Source organism: Octopus bimaculoides, chromosome 12 (genome assembly GCF_046866305.1).
Source record: "Octopus bimaculoides isolate indiv1 chromosome 12, ASM4686630v1, whole genome shotgun sequence".
NCBI lineage: Eukaryota > Metazoa > Mollusca > Cephalopoda > Octopoda > Octopodidae > Octopus > Octopus bimaculoides.
Genome location: NC_142939.1, coordinates 1,640,447 through 1,667,271, shown reverse-complemented (window position 1 = coordinate 1,667,271; position 26,825 = coordinate 1,640,447). Strand labels below are relative to the sequence as shown.

At 34.1% G+C, this 26,825-nt stretch overlaps 1 long non-coding RNA gene across 1 annotated transcript in view; it reads right to left on the bottom strand.

Annotated features, from left to right (window-relative positions):
- Positions 1 to 19,504: 19,504 nt before the first annotated feature.
- The window catches only part of LOC128249213 (uncharacterized), a 34,293-nt gene continuing 26,972 nt past the window's right edge, over positions 19,505 to 26,825 (bottom strand). The window contains exons 2-3 of the long non-coding RNA XR_008265335.2: positions 22,573 to 22,622; positions 19,505 to 19,774 (exon numbers count right to left, since the gene is read on the bottom strand). This is a non-coding gene — a long non-coding RNA (uncharacterized LOC128249213). The remainder of the gene's footprint in view (positions 19,775 to 22,572; positions 22,623 to 26,825) is intronic.

The window sequence follows — 26,825 nt, the reverse complement described above, 5'->3', positions numbered from 1 at the left end:
AATCAATGTTCAATGTGTACATTTGAGCGTACTTAGTATTTTGCAAACTATGAATGTTATTTATCTGAAGTGTCTGCATCTACTCTACTCTATCTGAACAGTATTCAATGATGAGTATCTACTGTTCCTCCAATATAAATTTAACTACATCCCGAATAATTTCCAACACGTATTAGATTTATGGATGCCACTTACTTTCCATAAATGGAATTTATTAAATGATTTCACTGAAATTTTTGTCGCCTCGAAAAAAGTGGCTCTGACCAAAGGCGAGAACTGATGTCCTTCTCCAGCTTCATTTTATGCCAATAGATCACCACTGCATTTAATTTAGATTTTAAGTTACAAGGCAGCGCAAGTATTAGGTATTTCAACTAGATGATTTTTTCATCACACCACCATTACAACACTGTCATTCTGATATGGGCCTATACATGGGATAAATAAATTGAAGTGTATAACCTTGAACAATAGAATATATAAATGAACAGAACCGAAGGTCTGTTTCCGAAAATGAGATTAATACTCTCAAATAATCTCACAGATATCGAAAGGTTGATTTATGTAAATATTCTGAGTGAATGACTGTTTACGAGTATATAAACAAATAGAATAATTTTTAGGCCATTTGTTTACGGATGTTTGCCCTCATTTTATTAGAATTTTGCTTTCTTTTTAACGTGTTTTGTTATGCCATGAATTTTTACTATAAATACTCCAAGTCCTGGTTTTGCAATATTTCTTAGAGTGTAGCAATTCCTTACAAATTATGACACACTAATAAGACTCGAAATGTAGGTGTCGTCAATTTCAATTTACAGATATCGGGCACACTCCTAATTGCATGATCATATTTCTGTTAAATTAATTTCCGTAGAGATCTTGATATAAAGAAACGAACCTTTAGAAAGTTGGCTAACTGAAACAAATTGGAATAATAAACGCCTTTATTTAAAACATTATTTGGCGAAAGAATTCCCCGGCGAAAGTTACGAAAGACATCTCTAATTAATTAGCGTTGCAAAAATAATAGATAAGAAGATACAAAAAAGAAAGTGCTGCGAGAAACTTCACCGGATATTAGTAAATTTTTTTTTAACATCAGTTTATTTGATGTCTACAATAATAGCTGATTCCATAGAACTGCCATCCACACCACATTTGAATCTTTAAAGCAAACAAGACAGTTGCAGAACACAAATAGGAAAAGGAAGAAATTAATTATGACTCATTTATCTGTCTAGACCCTGGTTTTATGGTTATCACTTGTTATAAACTAGATTGACCAATGCCAATTGATACGGAACAGACTAACTTTAAAATTAACATTGATTGAACGTATTTTCCATAAAAGACAGGCTCAATTGACTTCCTTTCTCAGACATTTCAGTAAATCTAATTTCTGAATTCCTTCAATTACCATGCACGCACACTATCCAACGTGCAAACACAGGAAATCACTAAACCACATAAGCATTTAATAACTCCGTCTTTCTGTTCTCGCTCTCGCTCTCGCTCTCTCTCTCTCTCTCTCTCTCTCTCTCTCTCTCTCTCTCTCTCACTCTCTCTATCTATACTCTCTCACTTTCTCTCTCTCTCCCTCTCTCTTTTCTCTCTCAGTATATATATATATTATATATATATATATGTATGTATATACACACACATACACACATATATATATATACATATATATATATATATATATATATATATATATATATATATATATATATATATATATATATATGCGTATATACATGTATTCATATATAGATATGCATACGTACACGCAGACATACACATACAAAGTCTCCTATGGTGCAATAGCGCCTCGGTATTTGGTTATGTATGTATGAAATTCGATTGAAACCATTGAGTAAATTATAGTGTTTCTTTGCAATATTTACATGACTATTTTTTCTAGTAAGTAACCATACTTATCGTATTTTTCTGTGACAACTGAGGCCTACCCAACAGCATAAATGTAGCACACACGTTTCTATATTATCTACTAAATAACATATTTCTCCATCTTTTCAAAAGAGATTATCAAGAAATAATTTCTATCAAGGCGTCTCCAGTCTACTGCTTCCGATCATATAACAACTTTAAGTAGTCCAAGCGCTGATATCATTGACAATTGCAACAGTAATTTCTTTCAGAGCTTCTAATGTTAAAATGTTAGATATACTTATATATTTATTTTCTATAGGCGTTAGCTCACTTATTTTATAGTTATGGACATCCGGCAATATTGCTTAAACAGACTACAATCAGATAAATAATGATGTATACGATATATATATTTTGTCTGTGTGCCTAAGACTATGTGCTTCCTTTCAACCTTATGCTAATAAACGCATACGTATATATCTACATACAGATCCCCATTCGTACAAATACACGCAGATACACAGACACACACACATATCTAGATGTATATGTCAATATATGTATATACATGTAGATCATATAGCCACTACAGAGAATCATTGATCGGGTTGCACAGAATGTCTACACTAGATTCGCATATATCTATGATTGTGTATAAACAAATTGTAACAACGCGAAGTTGTCTGGCGTCCGTTGCCTATATGATATTTTTACATATATTCAAACACACACGCAAAAAGAGACACACACACACAGACACACACACACACACAAATATATGCAAACATCCACACACACACACAAATTCCCTTCCGAGCCCATGGGTCCTAAGACCGATTTCCCGGAATCTGTGGCTTATATATTCCCCCTCCCCCAACAAAATGCTGGACGTGATTCCGGTCCATCGCAGAATCATTAATTTTTCTAGCTGACTCAACATCACCTACGATTCGAAACCGTAAACATATGATCAAGAGTACGTTTCCTTAAAAACTAAGCCGCGCGCCTCAGCATATACAATCATGCTCATCCATATGTTCTGATGGAACTCTATACGCTACATGTAGGAATGATGTTATAGTAATTTCAGATGGTTGGCCAAAATAGAATCAGGAATTTTATTTCTGTTATGTAATTTGTTTATTGGACTATTTGTTTCAATATTTCTCTCTTTGTAGGGTCTCTCCTCATTGTAATTTCTATAATTTCTTTCTAAATATTTTGTTTTATAAGGTGCACATCACTTAAGATTCCCAGTATCATAGTGGCCTCTGGTAATTGAAACTGTAGGTTGTAGATGATTTACTCTTGGCAGGAAGTGCCGAGTTGTCTTCACCTTTGTACTTCATTTCTTGTTCTTCCTTGCTCATGGTGTATTCGCTGCTCACTCACTTTTCTAGGTGTACATGTATTTCTGAAATTTCTGTATCAGGTTTAAATATAATGATACAAATGGAAACACAGATCTCGGATTGAAATGCGTAGAATTTATTTGTAATTCTTTGTGGTTCCTACTTGTGGTGTTTGCTGCCATCAAAGGCGATCATTTATATTTTGGAATATTCTGTTTGAGTGGAAGCTCAACCTTATTGTTGCTACTTTCTTCTGATGCATTTTTCCAATTTCTAAAATGCGTGAGTGAAAACAATCGGAAAGCTACAAAAATCTAAGTTTATGATGTACGTTTATGGAAGTTCGAAGGATGCCTCTATAAGAAATTGGAATTCCCTTAGAACCAATCCCTAGGATAATCTAAACTAATTTTCGGCCATTACAGTGCCAATATTTCGTTTGCTAAAATTGCCAGGAGAAATACGATATCAGAAACTGGAAGCAAGAATTGCAGTTGAGGGCTTCAAAAATGCCTTCTGCTGGATTCAATTCATTGCAACAAAATAATGGAAATCAGAAATCATATCATATGGAACCGTAGTTTATATTGAGAATTCTATCGATATTCTCCACAAAGCCGCAATAGATGAAGATACCTTTAATGATGAGGAAGGAAATTCTTTTCAAATCATTAAAATAGTACTCGAGAAAGATAGAGTAGTAAGTGTCTACATTTCTGCAATAGTAGTAGAATATGGTATTGAAATGTCTACACGTGACCAATCCATCGGGTTCGCACTCATTAAAAAGACTGGACGTACAATAAAAGGAATGGACATCGCTTTGAACTAACTGCACAAAGCGATCATGCAGACGAAATTGCATTGTTACGGTATTGAGTTAAAAGGGGAAACTATCGTGTCTAAGAGTAGATATTACATTTGTTCACATTACAGCTGTCCACACTTTAGCACTTTAGCAGATACAATTATCAAAGTAGAACATAAGCTGAAAGAAGTGAAACATTTTCAGCATGTCATGACCTAGATAACGACTTCAGAAAAAGGAGATTAATGACTGCACAGCTCAACGTACAGCATTGTCTAACATACAGCAGCAACAATATGGGTTTCGCCATTGTTGAGAGCTTGTTGGTGCTTGATAGTAAGGCATACACACGAACAAAAGCTTCAAAATATCAGTTGGACATTGCATAAACTGGATTATCACCAGCAACACTATGAGCACAAACAAATGTAACATAACATAAATGCCAAAACAGCAGCAATGACTAGCACCTTGTGAAAACAAAGATTAGCTTTTCTGGGGTTTATGAGATAGTTGTTGCTATGGTAACTTGCAGTAAAAGATGAGGAAAACTGCACCGTTTTAACTACATCAATGCACACGAACATGACACTGTCATCAACTTGAATTACAAATCTGGCCATTTGGAGGTCGGTTTGGGGAATGGTGATGTTCATTTATTAAAAGGAAAAATACACACGCAAATACACTTACACGGATGTATGCAGACAAACATATGCATGAATTTATATTTGCATATATTTGTGTACACCTGTACATAAGCATATATATATATATATATATATATATATATATATATATATATATATATGTATATATATATATATATATATATATATATATATATATATATATATATATATATATATATATATATATATATATATATATATATATAAATATATATATATATGTGTATATATATATATATATATATATATATATATATATATATATATATATATATATGTATTACCCTATCTACATATATTAATATATGGTATATAGTGTTTATTTGTGTATGTATGTATATCTGTGCAGAAATGAACACCTGAATAAAAACGCATCTTGTGTCAAAGGATATTGCAGATTGAATTGTAATCATCCCATGTATGCTCACAAAAGCATGCGATATAAGGAAACACGTGTAGCGATGCATTTAGATATTTATAAATTTTATCCTTGGATCATTATTATTATTAATGATAATATTTATGTGTGTGTATGTGTATGTATGTATGTATACGGCGAATAAAATACTCGAGATTCATGGAAGAGTTCTCTCCAGCGGTCTTTGTCCTTCAACATCGCTGCCATGTCCTGTGTTCCCAGTGACCAATGTCTCTACTAAGGGCATCAACATATGTCCTCTTAGGTCTCCCTCTTCTAATTTGAGCGTGTAGAGGCCCCCCAGGAGAGCACTGAGTTCAATATCAACACTGAATGACGGTGAGTAGTACCAGGTAATCTCAATCTCGTCTGTGTTATTTTCGAGCTAACTATTGGGAAGCTCCCGTACAACTCTGAGTTCTTCATCTTCAGTGTGTACTGATTAATGTTCAAAGCCATCCTCAGAGTTGTCGTGTAACTCCCATCCTCCTGCTGTGGTACGGGTCTGAGACTTAGACACTGATCAAGAAATTCACTCAAATGGAGTGCCGATTTTTATGTTTCTTCTGTAGGACAAAAATGTGTTCCTTATATTTGTCTCAGAAGCAGCTGATCCCTCATCCACTGGCCTGCCCTGTAGTTCTAAAGAGGCAGAGTCATAACGACCAAGCTCATCCTTGACAGTGTAATTGGGAGCTCGAGCCCTAATGCTGTTAAGTACACATTCCATGGTTATTTTCAATGGCTGATAATACGTTACCGGCGCCGCTAGGTTAAGGTAATTATCTAACCCATTTATATAGTCCGATCTAAGAATACTTGTTCAGGCCTTTCAACGCGGAATAACCACGTGTTTGTAGTAACAGGCGGTTGGATCAGACTAAATATACAATCACCCTCGATTTTTATATTGAATGCTTTTTCTTCCGGATCGTTAATTAACAACAAATTGCAGACTTTCGGCATTTAGTCATAACACGAGACATTGTGGCTCCTGATTTCAAATAAACTATGTCTTTGGATAATGCGATGGACGTAACTTATTTCACACCTGCGAAGATTAAAGATGAAGGCTAGTATTCTTTTGTACAAATTATGGTTTTACTTCCGCTGCTATTTTATTTTGAATAACATGTAAAAATAATTGTTTTGTCAAAATTTATTTTCGTTAAGAAATTTAAAGAATAAATTTACAAAGAATTATGGGGAGATTAAATTAATTTTGACTTCATTCAATATTACTCTAGCTGCATGAAATTTTCAATTTCCAAATTTTCATAAGATTTATTTTGAGCTTATAAAAATAAAAAAAAGAAATAAACATCCGCAATATTTTGGGGAAAATAGTAGGCTATTAGATGAACTCAACATTTCAAATTACATTTGATAACGGTGGGGAAATACCTATAATTAAAAGGTACGAAGAACTAATGTTATTTTTAGAATAATATGAACATTATTCACTGTGTGTATTTCTAAGGAAAACTTTGGTCTCAGATTTTGGCACAAGGCCAGTAATTTCGGTAAAAGGATTGTGTCCATTACGTCGAATCCAGGGCTCAGCTGGTATTTATTTTAAAGACCCCGAAATGACGGGCGGAATTTCAACTCTGAACGAATAGCTGCTAAACATTTTTCCCGGCGTACTAACGATTTGCGGTCTTTGTTCGTTTTGCTCGATTTTTCCGAAAAAAATTAATTAATAAAATGAATGACCTTGTGTGATTATAGCTTATTTTCATTATGTCCTGGAAATGATGTCACACGTTGGTAATTCGAATATAAAAAACAGATTCACAAAAGAGAAAAAAATATATATAGAATGATTTCATTTGCGTGACACACGGAAAAAAATTTCATAAGAATCCACGTTGAAAATAAAACAGTTGCCAACAGATAATGAGATTGGTTGTAACTATAGAACTATAGAACTATAGAACTATAGAACGCGTAAAAGTGACGGGTTTCAAAAGTTGCTTGAGCGTCAGCCAAACAACTTGCATTATTTCCTCCGGGATAAGGCGAAAAACTAGCAGAATCTTCGGAACGCTGCGCAAAACACTTAGCGGCATTTCGTCTGTCTTTAGGTCCTGGTTTCAAATTCTGCTGAGGTGGATTTTTGCCTCATCCAATCGAGGTCGTTTCAGTAAGTACCAGTTATGCGCTGAAGTCGATGTAATCGACTAACTCCCTCCTCCATAATTTTGTGCCTGTAATAGAAACAATTATTTCTTTTGGTATGAGGCGGCAAGCTGCCAGAATCGGTAGCACGCCAGGCAAAATGCTTAGCGCCATTTCGTCAGTCTTTACATTCTGAGTTCAAATTCTGCCGAGGTCTACTTTGCCTTTCATCCTTTTGGAGCTGTTAAAATAAGTACTAGTTGAGTACTGGTGTAGGCGGGATCAACTTACCCTCTTTCTCGAACTTGCTGTCCTTGTGCCAAAATTTGAAACCGTTTTGTCTTCTGATAATTTATTTTTGAATTGAAATCCACGAAGAAGTCTTTGAATTTGAGCAAAGATAACATCCAGTGTGACGATGAGAGGGACCAGTTGGACTTGCGCCTACATCATAAATGGCAAAGCCGCCGTTTATTTCAAATCACAGAAGCGCCAACAATAAAGCAAATGAACAGAAATCTAACCGATATTATAGTTGCAGTTATCAGGATTTTGAAAAAGTCTATATCGAAGGAGATTATGGTATCATGTGTTGACCAACTGCTTGGGTGAATTAAATAGACAGCAAATAGTAACACAAATGGTTCATAGAATAGGATTGTCAACAAACACGTACACCACGAAAAATTCCCCATATGTCAGAGATATGTTTCCGTAGTCTGCCACTATCTTACGAACCGTACATAAATACATACATACGTAATACATATATCACTAGACACATACACACATGTATGTTCATATATATAAATAAATATATAAATAAATAAATAAATAAATATGTATATATATATATATATATATATATATATATAAATAGATAGATATAGATATAGATATATAATATATATATATATATATAGATATATAATATATACGTGTACATATGTACGCATATACATATTTATATAATGAGTGTCTATATGTGTGTGCGTATATATATATATATATATATATATATATATATATATATATATACATTCAGAAACACACACATACGTACACACACACAAATACGGTTGATGGCAATAAGCCAAGATATGATATTTATAATCGTGCTATTTTCCTATACGATACGAATAACTGCATATATAATGATTGAAGTAAATAATCATCATTGATTGACGTATAAATGGTGTGTTCTATCTAAAATTAATGATTGTATGCGATAATTTCACTGTCTCATGAATATACAGTTTGTCAGTTTCTCCAATATCAACTGAAGAATTCAGGATAGAATCATTTGATATGAACTAAAATACAGAATAAAAATTAACTGTGAAATCGGGACAAATGAAACGTTATCCAAAGTTATCCAGAAACTATAATGAACTAAACGAACATAAACCCACTCGTACACACAGACGTGCCTACACACATGGAAACAGAGGTATGTAATTAGATTTGTATCATTATAAAGATTCATAGAAAATGAAGATGTTTCTTATCATGATTATTCCTTAATTAACTCATTAAGATGTTTCTGTGCTAGCCATTAATATCTAGATATAAACTATTACCCGTTTACAATAAAATATATAATATTATAAATCATTATTCCTATTACATTTTAACATATTAGCATTTTCTCGCTAATCAAATTCACTCCAAAATTTCCATCTTTCTTTCTCTGACAAGCAATTATCCTCTTACGTTCTCTCTTTCTGTCTTAACAGATACACACACAGCACTACGTATGTACATACATTCATGCATATACAGATACACCCACAGTCATACAAGTACACACTAATACACACGCGTGCATGCACACACACTCAAACGCACACATACAAACACACATATATATACACACATACAAACACACATATATATACACACATACACACATAAATGATGCATTTATGTATGTATACTGAGGAAAAAATATATATATGCAGATTTCGTGTTTTGCTCATTTTCTCTATACTTATTGATTACTAAAAATTACATGAAACCTGTGTGTGTGGTTCATGTGTGTGTATCTAACTATCTATCTATCTCTCTATATATACATATACATATATATATATATATATATATATATATATATATATATATATATATATATATATATACCTATATATGACCTATATATATATATATATATATATATATATATATATATATATATATATATATATATATATATAGAGAGAGAGAGAGAGAGAGAGAGGTGGAGACACAGAGAGATAGCGAGATAAATATTTTATGCTTAAAAGCCTTCTAAAGCACATATATGCTAAATACTGTATCCATCGATGTGCTAGACTAATTTATGACTATTTTATGCAGTACTTGAATGCACTCTGCTAGTGATTAAGGATGGAAATTTGCCCTGCACAAGACATATACAGACACATATAAATAAATCTCTATCTAGCTATTCAGCTATGTGTTTGCACGTGCGTGCGTTTGTGTACGTACGTGTGAATGTGTGTATGTGCATATAACGTATGTATAAGCGCGACATGCCATTTAATGCCACTTTTATCTAAGTTACTAAGCGAAGCAAGTCACAGATCTTAAAAGTTCAAGCAAGGTAAGTATTACGAATAATTCTTTGCGGGTGGCTTGCTTGAAATTAGTGAACTTTATGCTACGTTCCTCATGCTAACAAATGGCGCAGTTCCTTTGATCTCAGAGTATTATCAATATTTTGAAAGATCTATATTCATACGTTTGAGCATTATCCGGTTAGAATATGCCATACAGTTATCTCTTTACACGTCCAATGTAGTATATACACATGTTTATAGCCATACACACCAATATATATATACACATATACGTACATGTGTGTATTCATATGTGTGTATATTTGTTCTTTCAGCTGTTTCGGTTGCTACAAACCGTTTATGTTATTGCATCGCGTTAAAGCGTTTAGTTAATCAAAACAACTTAGTGCATATTCGAAGATCAGGAATTATTTTATTGATCTTAGTTTTGTCATTGGGTACCATTCCGTAGCAGAGAGAGACAAGCAGAAACAAATATACATGTATACATACATACATACATATTAATGATTGTATGCGATAATTTCACTGTCTTATGAATATGCAGTTTGTTAGTTTCTCCAATATCAACTGAAGAATTCAGGATAGAATCATTTGATATGAACTAAAATACAGAATAAAAATTAACTGTGAAATCAGGACAAATGAAACGTTATCCAAAGTTATCCAGAAACTATAATGAACTAAACGAACATAAACCCACTCGTACACGCAGACGTGCCCACACATACATGGAAACAGAGGTATGTAATTATATTTGTATGATTATAAAGATTCATACGAAATGACATACACACTCGCACACATCAGTGCATATACATATAGATACATGTGTACACCATAGTTTATAAACAATCAGTTACTAGCCACTGATTGGTATACGAGTGTGAGATAGGGGGAGCGATTAGTGGGGTATGCAATGTGAGTATGCAGTGTAGACAGTGCTAGTGTATGCAATGCTGGTATACGTGTATATGTATTTGAATCTGCTTGCTGATATGCGTTTGTGCATAAAAATGAATGTATGCATGTAAACATGCAAGCAAGCATGTATGAATAGCTATGATGAACAAAGATAAAAAGCTATTTCGTGTCAAAATTAACTTCTATATTAAGCAATTCATCAGATAAATACATCAGGAAATGGAGAAACCCAATTCCTGTCCCTTGCTAGAAAGCATTTTCCTCATTATTGTTTAGATTTAAATCATGATAATGTTGGGTTAGAAACAATTTTGTTCTTGCTGACATATGGAACGATATTTTGGAACCATCATACACAAGTTTGTTTTAGAAGAAAATGAACTTTACTCATACTGCTAAGGATGAACTGCGTTTGGAAAAACGGGTGTGCTTTGAATTTTGCTAAATATTACCGGCATAAATAGAGAGCGTTGTATTAAATATCTTCTGTATCCTAGCTAAATTGTAAAATTAATCTGAATAGAAAATAGATCAACGCCATTATAATGAATACAGAGAAACGATGGAGATTATAAATTTCACTTATGTAACAATTTTTCTGTCAGTTCCAGTCGCTGGTGATGACATCGATAAGTCTTTTTTTAATTGCAAAGCTAATGTGTGTGTGTACGTATAGATGTGGGCTAATTGAAAATAAACATTCGTGTCTGATGTATTTACAGCATCACTAATTATATTAGTCAAACCAAACATTATTATATATGTATGTGTGTTTCTCTGTCTCTCTCTGTCTCTCTCTGTCTCTCTCTATCTCTGTCTCTCTCTCTCTCTCTCTCTCTCTCTTTCTCTCTCTCTCTCTGTATATATACACATATATATATATATATATATATATATATATATATATATATATATATATATATACGCGCACACATATATGTTTTTAATTTTTTAAACTATTTGAATTCTTCCCATAGAACTGGAACTGGTTTCTTACAAATAAACAAATAAACTCGGCTCCGTTACTGAAATTTAAAATAGCACTATGTTTATGTGTGAGATTTTGACCTTTCAAAACATCTTTCAGACTTTTATGATTCCGCTTACAGAGTGTGTTTGCATTTTAGATGATTACTTTTTTGCTTGAAATATCACGGGTTGAAGCTTAGGGATTTAATAATTTAGCAATAGAAATCATTATGTATACATTTATAAATATCAGTTTAAAAGAATAAACTGGTTGGAGACGATTTCGTGTTTGAATCTGTAAAGTGTAAAAATATATATTTTCTCGTTGATTGGAAAGATACAGTGTCTCTGTAAATCTATACAATCGTAATGTAATATTTTTCCCTGTTTAACGGTTCGAAACAAAAATATCGTCAGTCAATATTGGTGTTAGCATTGATAGAAAATATCATAAGTATCTTCTAAATGTACTCAGGGGCAGATAACCAAACGCTGTTTCAGCTAGAATATCATGTGATCTTGGAATATAATGAGTTACTAACAGTTTTTTGGTAACTACTGATGAGACGTCCGTATGTCTATAATCATATTACGAACACGGTCTTTTCATTTAATCATGCGTCCGTGAAAGTATGTATATGAAAGCACGTGGCTTAGTGATTAGGATGTTCGGCCCCCGATCCTAAGGTTGTGAGTTCAGTTCCCGGTGGTGCGTTGTGTTCTTGAGCAAGACACTTTATTTCAGGTGTTCCAGTCCGTTCCGCTGGCAAACATTTCAAAGAGCCAGCCTTGTCACATTCGATGTCACTTTGAATTAAATACTCTTTTTCTATAACTACACATGTTTCTGCAGCAATGCAAATTTTGCATATTTAAGTGTACTTATTGTTAATTGCCGCGTTTTCAGGATGGTGTCAACTGCATTGATTCCATTGAACCTAAATTAAATACAAGTCCATCAGAAATGTACGTGTTGTTGTCATTGTTCCAAAAATAGCCCCAAAAGATTTTAACATTTTCAACTCTGCTGGTTTAAAACATGCTGACTAGCTGTCCAAAGAATTTTAATAGTCATCAGACATAGACCATCCCGAAAGAGCGAGTAGTAGTGTTAATGCTTAGTATCAGGTTACAGTAGGTATGTTTATAACCTTCAAAAACGACTACGGCACTCACTTGGATTCTATATCCCTACCACCCAATGTGTGTGTGTGTGTGTGTGTGTATGTGTGTGTGTATGTGTGTGTGTGTGTGTTCATATAAATAAATACATATTCACATAAATGTATGCAAAGTAACATTAGGTTTTCTTGTAAAAACAAAATTTTGACAAATACAGAAATATTTGATGTTTCACGCGGAAAAACCTTATGAAGTATACAGTACTACACTTACACATGCATGTATATGTGTGTCTATGCATGCCTCTTCATATTCATTTGTTTATTTATTTTTGTATGTATGCCGTAATTCGTTTTTAATATTATTCTTGCTGTTTGAAACAAGTAGATTTCTAACATAGAGACAAAACTGTATCTCGAAAAATTTAGATAGCAAGTAAAAGGCTACATTTTTGAATTCTAGAATGTAGTTACGCACATGTAGTGTTTCATTTACATTTGTAATCTATAAATTCTATTTTATTCCGTCGCATAATTTGCTTGGAATCTTCATCGTTTCAAGATAATCACTAAGACATTAAATATCCTAGTTAAATGAAATAAGCTACTATAGGCTGACACAAATGCACAACCTCTGAACATAAGAGACATTATGCGTTTTGAAATATTTTAGCGACAGTATTTTCTCTTATGTTGACTTTAAATTTCATGTTCACAAATAAAGGCGCGTAGCTTAATGTTTAGTGTATTCGTCTACAATTGTGAGGTCATAAGTTCGATTCCTGAGTCCAGGTTGTGTCCTTCTTCAAGACTCTGCATTTCGCCTTACTCCAGTTCATTCAGCTGGTAAAAATGAGTAGCATCTGTATTGCAAAGAGCCCAACTTCTCATTGGGTCACGCTGTATATCACTAAGAACAATGTTAAGGGTACGTGAGTTTGTGAGTGCTCAGCAACTTGCAGGTTAATTTCACGAGTAGGCTGTACCATTGATTAGATCAGTTGGAACCCTCATCGTGGTATCTGACGGGGTACCAGACATCGTGATTAATTGTACTATGCAATGTACCAGGCTTATACATATTTCAGTCATAGGGATCTTTGATATTAAAATTGTAACCTTCTCATCAGGGAAAGCATGGGAATCATCTTAAACGTAAGATGGATCACACAGGTTGTATTCCTTTGAAACATATGTAGGAATAAAGTATGCAATTATAACATGCGTTTTCTCCAATCCTTAAATTCTTATATATATATATTTATATATATATATATATATATATATATATATATATATATATATATATATATATATATATATATATATATATATATATATATATATATATATACCTATACGTACATACATATATATATTGAGTAATGTGCTTTCAAGTACGGATCAAATATGTGTTTTGTTGTCTGAAATAATAGGACCCCTGATTGCCATTTGTATTCTTAGCTTTCACCAATAATCTTTTAATCTCTTGGTTCCTGACAGCTCACATTTTTTTTTTTTTTTCAAATTTTCTCTTTCGTAATCTTCTCTAGATTACTGTTTCTCACATATCATATCTTAAAGGAAGCTGGCATGTAGAGGGAATTCTCTTACATTTGGAAATCCTTTAGTTTAGGTTTTGCATAAGTTACATTAATGTTATTTTTAATGCTGCCAGTCATTTATGCAGCGGATATCTTGCTTTTGACGTCTTTCCTAGTTTTTGATTCTTGTTATTTGTTTTTGTCTCAAATAATCACGTCTCAATTATTCAGTGAAGTAACGTATTTTTCATTTGTGCCGTAGTGAGTTAAGGAATTCTTCCATTATTGTTTGTGTCAGTTTATGTGATTCTTTAAGATCATTAATTATCCAAATGACTATTATATTTCGGTATTGCAATCACGAATTTGATAGTTACTGAAAGGATAGAATATGTACTTACAGCTATATGAATGGTGTCTACTGTGTCTTTGAGTTACCACGAATATATTTTATTTACTGTCTTCTTGTATTCATTTCTTGCTCTCACTTTATTTATAAATGAGACTATTATAACAGTGATTGTTATCTTGTATATGAAACATCCAAATGAATGTCGTAACCATCTATGCATCATCTAGTGGGGCAGGAGACAAGTTTACCTCATCTACTACTGAGAAAAGGCCTTTGGCCTCACTAAATTTTATTACAATGATATATATGTAGTTATATGTTTGTGATTTTAAGTATGAATGATCGTCTGCTGTAGTCTATGTAGGTATATTATATTTTACGCAAATATAGTCAAATGAAAACAGTTGATCTTCACTAATTTATTGATTAGATTTGTCGGAAATGAATCATTCATTCAAACTCTTTTCTGGAGAACATTAAGTGTTTCCTGGCTCCTACGTAATTCTTGCAAGTGCATCTATAACGATCAATATAAATCAAAATTTTTAATGATAATACTCCGATATAAGTTTTGCAGTAGCACCCTGCGATCCACATATTTTCTGTCAAGACTGATAAGTTCTTCCTTGTTATAGGGAATAATATAAGCACCATTGAGTTAGCATTGAGCAGAGTTTTCACTTACATTTTTCTACACATTTTCATATTAAATTATTGAATTCGTGTTCGAACTTTATTTTTGTTTGTAAACATTCTCAGATATATTTATATGTTAAGTTCTTCCCACGAACAGAAGAGTACAGTATTTTTGAGGTACGTTTCACGCGATATTGGTAGAGTATAGAAATAGGTGGGTGGCACGTCTGCATAATTTTGGTAAAAATCATATTTGTTATGAATGTAATGTAACCATTCCTATCTTTATGGTTCTTATGCTTCAAAGGTGTTTCTTAAGTGATAAAATAGTACTCATGGCTTGGTCTTACAACTCTAGCTCTACATTCACATTTACCATAGACGTCTGATGCGTTAAAAATGTAGACATTATTTATGTTTCTTTTTTTGTTTGTTAACATCGATGTGGATTTCAGTAAGAATCCGCGCCATCACTTTTTATAGAAAATCATTCTAAATTATAATCCACTCAGTTGATTTAGAGACAATCAGACGTCACGAGAGTCATACACTTCTAATCTTTTTTGAAGTGTCTAAAGAAAGAAAGTTTTTTTCTTTCTGGGGACCATTAGAACGTAGTGGAGCAATATTCAGTATCCAAGAATTCAAGTTCTGCGTTTTTTTTTTTATTGCCGAATATAAGAAGGACGTGTACTACACACAGGATTTCACCAATGTCCATCGATATATTTCTTTTGTAGTTCACATACATATTTTATGGTGTTCTGTCTAGACACAGCTGGCAGGCTACGATTTTGTTATACGTTTAATATTTAGTGACACCATTCAATATTTCCATGTTTGCAAGTTTGACGTCAGATGTTCCACTTAATGTCAAAACATTTATAGGAAATTTCCAAGTCAACTGTTGAATGTTGCGATCTATGATGAATGTTCAATTACAAGTAAGATCAAAAGAATAGGTTACTGCTTAAAACCATTCTATGATCTGGGTTTCAAATGTTTTATTTATATATCTACTGTCTGATAGGCTGTGAGTTGTTTTTTTCCTGGAAGTTTTAATGACAGAAATTCTATTGGAATTGGTTGATAATACTTTGGTTACTTTTCAAAAGTTCCCGCAGAATTCTGAGTAAAAAATCAGTCGGAATGACGCTACTTCTGTTAGTTGAGTATCTTGTAGAATGATTCAACTGAGGAAAAGCAGTTAAGTAGCTACTTTTGTTCATATCAATGTTGGTAATGAAATCGAATTCCTTATAACGAAGGCACTTTTCTCTATAATCATTCGATGCAACCTCCCTGCGTTCGGTTAAGTGAATAAATCCTTATAGATCGTCTGAATAGTTGTATGATTCACAAAAGATTCATCTCTAACAATAGCGGTAGCATTAGTAGTAGTAGTAGTAGTAGTAGTAGTAGTAGTAGTAGTAGTAGTAGTAGTAGTAGTAGTAGTAGTAGTCACCCTACGATCCAAGGTACTTTTGAATGGGGTTGGGCTGGTTACGCGAAACTGATGTGGGATACAGCCATGAACTCACTTTATTTGCTGAATCTTTGCAGTCACAGCATGTCTCCAGAGGTCCCGGTCTTTCGTCATTCCCTCTGTGAGGCCCAACGCTCAAAGGTCATGCTTCACCACCTCATCCCATGTCTTCCTGGGTGATGATGATGATATATATATATACACACACACACACACACACACACACACACACACACACACACTCACACACACACAAAGATAAGCATATTAAAAGGTGTCTATGGGAAAACTAATTTAAATAAAAGGGTTTTGAACCTCTGTGAAAAGGTTGGTAACCTCTGCACTAAGCCAGGCACCTCCACCAAAATGGCCAGATCCAGCCCCAAAATTCTCCCCATTTTATGTTCAAACTGGCCTGATCTAGCCTCTCACACCTATCCTACAATGCCATTCTAAAAGTAAACAACCACGCCATTGAGTAGTAGTAGTAGTAGTAGTAGTAGTAAAAACAATAGTATCAGTAGCTAGACAGAATATGAAGGATTTTTTAAGATGTTCACTTCGGAAATTATGAAACACTAGTCTCGAAGGAACTTGGGCAGATTACTTGTCTGTGAATATGTGTGTGTATGTATATATATATATGTGCATATATATGTATATATATATATATATGTATGTATGTATGTATATATATATATATATATATATATATATATCCATATGTATACAAACATATATATATATATATATATATATATATATATATATATATATATATATATATATATATATATATATAGATATATATATATATATTATTATTATTATATTATACATGCATTTTAAAATGTACCTGCTAACACAGAAGCCTAATACGGATCCCTAGATCCAGCCTGAGCTGTGACCTTCGAACCTAACCGATGACCAATTATTGCACTTTGTCAGCGTACCTATTCGTTCTACATCACGAGTGATCTAAAACCCTTATATTCTACACACGCACAGACACACACACAAACACGCGCGCGCGCACGCACACACACAAACACATACACACACATGCACACACACACACACACACACACGCACACACACACACACACACACACGTATAGCGATATGCTAAACAGCTTTCTCTACATCTTTTAATCACCACATGGATGGTTGTGTTAATTTCAATCGAAGCACATGCATCGTTCCTGTTTTCAATGATTTCAATTTTGATTAGACATTTAGCCGTGTATATGACGTAAGCTTCCCTTGATTAGACAGAATTGAAAAACGAAAATAACATCTTTATATCTGTCGAATCCTATTTTATATGATTGAACAATTTATACATTTGACACTTCAAGAAAATGCATTTCCGACCCCCCTCCCCCTGCTACATATAACCAATGAACAAATACCTTACATTTCAAACACAGTAGCTATTGCATATGTAAAGAGTATAACCATGTTAATTGGTATTGTGCGAATGCTGTGCTTCTAAATCTTCAACGAGAGAGAAAATAAATTTTAACTGTAAATGTTAGCAAATGTGAAAGGCAATGGGCGATCATTTTAACTAATTACTTACTCAGAAAATTTAATTAGTATTTTTAGTGTGTGAAACTTGATCTTTGTTAGCAGACAAGATGACATCTATGTTATCAAAAGCAAAATATATTCTCTTATTTAGTTTTCTGACATTTATACTTTTTAAATATAGCAGTCTCTGTACAAATGTAAATATGCATTTACTGTTCACTTCTATGTTAATTCTACTGTAAATTCGACGTCTAAATTTTACTAATTAGGTTTTCCATAATATTTCTCAGGAATGATCTAGTCATATGACATTTCACACTTTCTGCCAAACTCTATAGAATATCATAACTTTATTATGTCTCTGAGAAGTAAGTTATATATTGAAACCCTAGATTAACTAGGGAAGGTATGTCGGAAGAAAGTAATTCAACAACGCGGGTTGATGAACCGTAAGACGTGTGGCCAGAACCTCCTGGAAAATAACCATAGCGAGGGACATTCCACAGTTGAATTAGAACAGTCACAAACAGTGAAAGAAGACATGCACCCAACACCAGAGCTGAAGACACCTCCGAAAGGGGGTGGCCCCGCCACGTCAAAACGGTAGAGGAGTAGGGGCCGAAACCGGACGTGGTTCCTCCTGATGATGTCTTCAGCTAACTGGATCCTATAAAGGAGCTGTTGTGGTAGCAGACCACGGAACATGGTTGAAATTCCATAACAACACGACAACAAAGGCGAATTTCTACATTTATCAATCACTATCAGAAGCTAAACATAACATTTCAATTTAACGCAATTCTGCTTAATTATTTAATGCCTAACTTCATAACCATATTGCACTCATTTAACTCCAACGTGACTGAACCGAATCAGGGAAGGTTAAGTAGCTAAATGATATTATAATTTGTCGATCGCCACTTATGAATCTTCGATCTCTCTGCGGGGGATAAGGCAGGTATTGACTCGGCCATAAATCCATAAATATCTGATGATAAGATTTACCAAAAGTTGAGTGCACAATGGGGAAGCAACATGTCAATACTTAAGAGGAAAAAAGTACAACAATTAGGTTAGTCGGTTTGCAGTGCCAATACGAACACCTTTTATATAACATAATACTTTCTTAAAATCCATCAGAGCACAGGAAAGGATATTGATTTTTTTTTTCTATCACGAAACTCATTATCGATTCTCTAATTGAACAATTCTCTTAGGTTCATTTAGCAGAAATCTAGGGATCATTGAACACATATTTCAGGTTCATTAAGTAAATTTCGCAATATTCTGTACGGTTCATCTCCGGTTGAACGAACGCTTAATTTGTTTTGAGGATGAAAAATCTGTAAAGCAAAAGAAAAAAAGTTCAAATCGCCTATAAAACAAAATCGAACTGCTGATGAAATGGGGGAATTTTTAGATTATTATCTGAAAGAAAATCTCATTACATTTTAATCTAAAATACTTTTAGAGCGATAAACCCAAATAATAATGAAAATAGATATAGAAGATGCAAAATTAATATTCACGCACATGTGCATATACAAAGGTGTATATATATATATATGTGTGTGTGTGTGTGTGTGTGGGTGTGCTTTTGTGTGTGCATGTATAGATATGTGAATGTATATAATTGTAAATACACATACACAAACACACACACACACACATACATATATATATATGTATGTATATATATATATATATATATATGTGTGTGTGTGTGTGTGTGTGTGTGTGTATGCGCATGTGTGAGCATTTCTTTTGCATATTTTGTTGCACCAGCACAAATATATAAAAGATCTTTACGCAACTTAATTTCAGAACACTGAAGATGGTGATACGTGTTTATTTCGATGTTTATATATACGTCCTGAACTACGATAAAATTTACGAGATGTATACACATACACAGAGAGGCACACACACACGCACACACACACACACACGTCAAGGTCACCAGCCCCCTCTTCCACACGTATATACCTACTCTCTTATACACACGCACGCGAACCTTCGTTTTGTGATTACCACTACTTCATTATCTCCCCTTCTTCCTAGCTCTTCTCTGTGACCCTTCTGTCTGGCATTAACCATGATATATCGCTAGCGCTACACATTCTTTATTTTCTCTCCTTGCTTCTCTCCGTGTTCCTTTCTGTCGAAGAGCGTTGGTTCGAAATGTTAAAGACGTTTTCACTTCCCGAGCGTTAAACTAATACATCTGTTTGTTGTTTACACCACTGTCTTCGCCTTTTGTTTTTTTTTGCGATTCTCCCTCCATATATATATACATGCATACATATATATATATATATATATATATATATATATATATATATATATATATATATATATATAAATATATATACATACATATATATATATATATATATATATATATATATATATATATATATATATATATATATAATATACCAGAGTAAGCACAGAGATGTGAAACAAGGTGGAAAAAATACTACTTAATAAAGCTACAGAGACATTACAAAAACTGTTACTATATATGACTGTATGACTGGTTTCTTTCGGCCTCCGTCTATCAAATGCACTCCCGTGGGTTTTGGTCAGCTCTAGGCCGACAGCGTATATGTGAGTGTAATACATACATTCGGAAAGCACTAAACGAGACAGCATTTATATAGCAAGAACCGTATGTCAATTTTTTGTGAATAACTGAAGGTAAAATAATGTACTACAGTATGGATATAAAGAAGCCGATATTCCTTTCGAAAGAATCAATATTGTCCAATAACGATGAGATGATCGATATTTTTGGCTGCTTCGAAAATCGTTGGGTTGTTCCTATATGCAGCTGTTGATTAACCTACAGTGCATTCTGAATATTAAATATATTGAAGGTGGAGGGGAGAAACGGAGAGAAATAGGTTGTGTTATTGCACATGTATATATATTAGCTAAATAAGATTCGGGAGAAAGCTTGTAGGACGCTGTGCAAATCTCATCGTAAATTAATGGCTGTCATCCAGTAGTAGAAATGCTCTTGTTGCTAGTTATACTTTAGGAGTTTTATAGTATCGGTAGTATCAGGAGAGTTTATATAAATAGATAAATGATACATCCATACATACACTCTTTCTCTTTGGATGACTTAAAAACTTATGCAGAGAATAAGCATGAGATGAAAAAGAGCCTTGACCTACATACATCATTCTCAGAGGATATAGGTTTGGTGTTTCATCAGGGGAAATGTTGCTATATGGTTGTGAAAAGGGGGAACATTATAAATCAGACATAATTTTCACATAAACAGTGACGTAGACCACCTTTACCTACAACGAAAACAAGGCGGCAGATGTTTAACATCCCTCCTTTGAATGTCGCATCATATGCCTTGGGCAACACCAAGTGTTGGAGTGCATCCCCTGACCAAGTTTGCATACATGAGACTGATAACTTCATAAGGCTTGGAAGGCAGCTCCTTGAGCAATACTCTTTGTCTGATAACCTAGAATACATTCTTGAAGAAGTCACACAACTCTACCGCAACGTATCATCAGATAAGTCAACTTCTTGTACTCATATTCAAAATGGCTGAAGATTAACCCACGCTTGAAACTCTTGGTGCACAAACGATTTTAAGTCAAACTGTTTTGATCAATACATGTAACTCCCAATAAAAGTGCTTGAGTGCCCTTCTTTCGTTTGTCCACTCACACTTAAATATATAAACACGTAAACACATAAACACATAAGCACACACATACACACACATAATCAAAATCCCCTATGCAAGACAGACACATTATACGATGAAAATGTCGTGCTGATTTTTGTTTCAAAATTATTGCAGATACACCATGGTAAGCTAAGTTAATTGTTGTATTTGTGCTGAGATAATACCTCCATTGGACATGCTGTGTCACATAACACACACACACACACACACACACACACACACACACATATTTTTCTGTAGATTTAGCTCAGAGCTGCGGCCATGATGATGCAATGCCGTTATATATAAATATATCATTAGCCGCTGAAAATCGTCCAGTATTTATGGTGTGAATGGTAGATGGATACTGAACCATTTTGGGGCTTCGCCAACAATTTGTGTCCACTGGCAACCGCATGTTTAGAAAACTCTTTCGTTACTTACATATGAGATCAGGGATGGACAAAGCAGTTGAACTACCAAATGACTGTTACCTGAAAGAAAGTTCGTAATATGGAAGAGAAGAAATATTAGATGAGAAAGTCAACCTATGTATCATGTTTACTCAGCAAAAAATACGTTGCAAAAGATAAATTTACTGCTGTTTTTCCCCCGATGTTAAAATGGGTTATGGACATGCTCTGTTCAAAAACACAATACATGTAGCGATATTTCTAGATTAAATATAATACATACATGGTGGCTATCTTAACTGCTTCTGTTGCGCATAACGGTTATATATATATATATATATATATATATATATATATAGAGAGAGAGAGAGAGAGAGAGAGAGAGAGAGAGAGAGAGAGAAAGAAAGAGAGAGAGAGAGAGAGAGAGAGAGAAATAAAGAGAGAGAGAGAGAGAGAGAGAGAGATAGAGGGATAGATAGATAGATAGATAGATAGATAGATAGATAGGGTATTGGGTGTTCATGTCTATGTGTGTATGCATATGTGTGTATATTTGTACAAATGGACATATAATCAATATTAATAATTTATAGCTGTATTCAATAAGATGCCTGATGGATGAGGATGAATATAACTAATCTACCACCAAAGAAAGTTTTTGCCTGTGACAGTGAATCAATAGCCAAGGATTGGTCCATTAGTGCAGGTGATAGATAAATCAATATAAACCGTGTAGTTCACAGTGTCCCTTACAGGCTTTTTGCAGACCATCATCTATATTTTATACAATAAACCTAATGTACATGAACCACTGTCTTTTATCATGCCTATTATTACGTACATTGACTTCGTAGCGCCTACTATGAGGAGAAAGAAGTTAAATAATTGAAGCATTTCATTTCCCTTACGTCATATTTCTGCCTGGAAAATGCTCGATCAATTCAATGTACCATATCGCTTCTTTGTTCCGAATTTGGTGCTGCAGCTAAATAGTAAATTGTGTATTTATTTATTTCTTTTCCATAGCGGGACGGGAGAAGTTCCTTTACTTAGAGTTTTGTGACTTATAGATTCTTTAGTCCAATTTTAGGTTTGCTGGTTAGTCCAATTTCAGAGGATGAATATCCATCACTCATTATTAGTACTATTAGAGTAATATGTTATTAGATAGCTATAGACTTGATTTACGAATCCACAAAAACGCATTTGAGAAATAGAAAACTAACTCAAATTTTCTACTAATATATTTCAATATTCTAAGGCGGCGAGCAAAAAGAATCGTTTGCACGCCAGATAAAATGCTTAGTAGCATTTCGTCCGTCAGCATGTTCTGAGTTCAAATACCGCCGGGGTCGAATCTGCCTTTCACCAATTGAACACTAGGGATCAATATAATCGATTAGCCCCTGCTTCCAAACTTCCGGCCTTGTGCTAAAATTTGAAATCGATATATTTCAATATTCAGCTATGAAACATTCATCGTTGTTGTGAATATGCCAGAAATATAGCTTAAGGGTTAACTTGATACAAACATCCAAGCATCAGTTGTTAAGAAACATTGTTTGAAGGTTACTGAAAATGATATGTTTTGATTCACATACTCCCTATTTTCCACACAGAGGATTTGACGGGGACCTAAGTGTTCAGCTGAAAGAAAGTGTTTTCTAGATATTAAAAAAAGAAAATAAATAAATGAACGTATTTCCAAAAGCAGATATGTATGTGATGGGTGATAGCGCATGCATAAAATCATGCGCTGTATGCGGATATCTACTTAAATCTTGAAACCTGTTTCCACGCAATTAAGGATGTAGTTGGTCAGCGTAAATGTATTATTGTAATCCTACATGACATTTAATTAAATCCAGAATGGACAATTGTCTATGCATTATTTCTTCATGAAACATTTGCGGTCTGCAGTAGAAGGAAACTGAAGTGGTTCTTTGCATCCCTGTTAAGCAGGCCTTTTAACAATGTTTATCCAGTCATACATTCTCATTTCTGAAGAGACACAACTGCCATTCTTTGAACACATTGCAAGTTGATTCAAGAGTAGTTAAGCAGCTATTTATTTATATCATTGTACTGCACTGAAATCAATCTCCGTATAGAGAAGAAACTTCCCACTCGTTGCGCTTTCCCTGCATGCAGTTGCACAGAGAGCGGTCCTGTTTGAATGAATACATTCTTGGAACAACTCTCTTCATTACCATGGTCCGGAGAAGTTTATAGTAGCAGCAGCAGCAGCAGCAGCAGCAGCAGCAGCAGCAGCAGCAGCAGCAGCAGCAGCAGCAGCAGCAGTAGTAGTAGTAGTAGTAGTAGTAGTAGTAGTAGTACGAGCAGCAACGCCAGCAGAAGAATCTGGTGTTTCAAATTTACACTGTGGCAATGCTGAGTTCCTCTCACTTTCATAGAACAATATAAATTTCTCATCTTGTATTACTGTCATCGCATATTACTCCATCATCTCCGTAGAGATGATGGGGTAAATTACCAGCTTCCTACAAATATCTATACCCTGAAATATGTAGTATTGAGTATTACTCATCTTTCCCGTTAAACCAGAACTTGTTCGTGCGTGTCCATTTACGTATGTGTGTATTTATACATGTGTCTGGGTTGGTAGCCTCCATAACTCTCATTGATTCCATGTTACTATATATAATTTAGAATTTGTTCATCGGTGATAAAGCTCGTCCTACAGGTTGGCTATTCATTTCAATAACGCCATGAATATGAGGTTGGGTAAAAACATATCAAAAATAATAATTACTGTTAGCCAAATTGATCAATTACTGGAAATATTATTGCTGTTTCTATTATATGTGCTGGTGGGTGTTGACTGGTTTCGATCGCATTTCATGCGGCTTTTAATAAAGTCTAACATCTAGTCACTATTATTGATTAGCAATGAATGCGTCACACTATTCACTGTAGCCATAGAATTATTCATTAACTTTCTAAAGGGAAACTACAAACAACAATATTCGATCAAATATATTTTCGTTTGTATAGTTCTCTGAATGTTGAAACAAGCATGATTAGTCAAAATGCATGGCGTTTTTCTTTTCTGTATATTCCTCAACTGACATCCTTTGTGTCTCTGTCTCACTTTAACTTTTATATTTTTTCCCTGTTATATGGAAATATTTTCATGCATATGGTTTTACACACGTTAAGTCTTATATTTACAAATGTATACACGGAAACACCTACACTCACACACACACACACTCACATATAAAAATATATACATGCATACACGCTTAAATACATTCATAGACATATTTATGCGTGTGTGTGTGTGTGTGTGTGTGTGTGCGTGCGTGTGTGTGCATGTGCGCACATGTGTGTGTGTGTGTGATTATGGAATTAATATCTCGCAACAGTAATGAAATTATTTTTTCTGCGCAACACGTTTTGAAAACGTTCAAAAATTATTAACATTTATAGATTTAGAACGAATAATGATAATCATTATATGAAAAAAAAACTTAGATATTTTCACTTTTCATGTTCTTTTACAGTTTTCTGAATAACACAGACTTCTCTTTAATCGAGAATATTCTGCCAGTTGTGTCTCATTCTCGTTTCCGCTCATGAAGATGTCACGAGAGATCTTTTTGAAGAAATCTTTGTAATAGGTGCAGGTATAGCTCTGAGGTGCAGGTATAGCTTGAGAAGTTCGTTTGGTATCCACGTGGTTTCGTGATCAATCCTAATTCCCGGTCAAAAGTTCAATGTTTCGTGAGTGAATTTGGTAGACATAAATTCTGTGGAAGCTTGTCGTTTACACCCTCCCCCCCACACACACACATGGACGTATGTGTGCGTATGTGTGTGTGGTGCAAAGGTACAAAAAACAGAGACAGACGAGAGAACTAGCAGCTGTATCAGTTTGGCAGCCAAGAAAAATGGAAAAGAAAGGGAGAGAAAGGGAGAGGGAGAGAGAAAAGCAGCGAGAGAGAGTAACGGAAAGTGAGAGAGAGGAACGGAGTGAGGAAAAATATGTCGAGATTAACGGTTTCACATGTCGAAAATGGATGCATACTTACATATATACATATATGTTTGGCAAAACAGACTGACACACAAGTTCAAAATTTTACAAAATTATACAAGTATTGAGGCCGATTTTTCGATTAAAAACTTTCAGACCGTGGCCGATTATTACCGCAGTACAGTGACTGGAACTAGTAAAATTCTATTAATTGTTGGTGAAACGAAAACTTATATAATAAAATCACCAGTGTTCTCTTTGCAATTCGATTTAAATCAGTTACG